Below are 758 nucleotides of genomic sequence, written 5' to 3'. Positions count from 1 at the left end.
ATATATATATATATATATTCTTTTTGTTTTATTTATTAACAAAAAAATCACTGGAGTTTCATTGAAGGATAAAAATGATCTTTTGGCACCAGTTTCATTCTGAAATCAGCTCATTTTCTCCCATTAAATGAACTGGTTCCAGCGGCGTTTCTTCAGTCTGAGCTGAATAAAAACTTGCAGACATGAAGGGAAACTAATCTAGATTATAATCTGAGCCTTTAAAGGTTCAGAGCCACATTGCCAATCAGCAGCACAGTTCGGGTTTCATTAGGATCCAGAAGCAGGTTCGTTTAATCACAGCTGGTCCTCACAGGGACCGAAAACCACCCAGTCACACACACAGAAACAAGATGGCGGAGCACAGCAGCAGCTGTGGCTCCACAACAAGCCGCTTTTGATAAAACTTCACTGGACTTCGTTTTGCTCGTCCTTTGTGGTCCGGACCGGATTCATGAGTTCTCCGAACCGCCTCTGACGGTCCTTCCACCGGCTGGTTGTGTCTGCCCGCCGCCTGAAGCCCCATCAGTGGGAAGGTAGGAGCTGTTAGCCTAGCTGCTGGTTGGCCTCTTGTTTTGGTTCCGCACCGGTGTTTGGACTGAAGGGAGGAAGGTTCTGGACTGAGCCCGGTTCACCGGAACCGGTCCGGTTCTGGAGTTGGAGAGAAACTCAGATTAGGCGGCATTTGTTCCGGTAAGAAAGCAGAAAGAGTGGAAGTGGTTTTAGCAGAAGCTAAAGGCTGCAGCTAAAGAGTACTACTG

General features: G+C 46.8%; 1 protein-coding gene across 1 annotated transcript in view; it reads left to right on the top strand.

Moving 5' to 3' along the window:
• Window positions 1-292: 292 nt before the first annotated feature.
• apc (adenomatous polyposis coli) overlaps window positions 293-758 on the top strand; it is a 36,616-nt gene continuing 36,150 nt past the window's right edge. Inside the window, exon 1 of the mRNA XM_015395491.1 lies at window positions 293-533. The gene's annotated coding sequence lies outside the window, so the exon portion shown is untranslated. The remainder of the gene's footprint in view (window positions 534-758) is intronic.

This window comes from Cyprinodon variegatus, unplaced genomic scaffold (assembly GCF_000732505.1).
Source record: "Cyprinodon variegatus isolate N-32 unplaced genomic scaffold, C_variegatus-1.0 Scaffold743, whole genome shotgun sequence".
NCBI lineage: Eukaryota > Metazoa > Chordata > Actinopteri > Cyprinodontiformes > Cyprinodontidae > Cyprinodon > Cyprinodon variegatus.
Note: the sequence above shows the minus strand (reverse complement) of the source record. Positions and strands in the feature narration are given on the sequence as shown.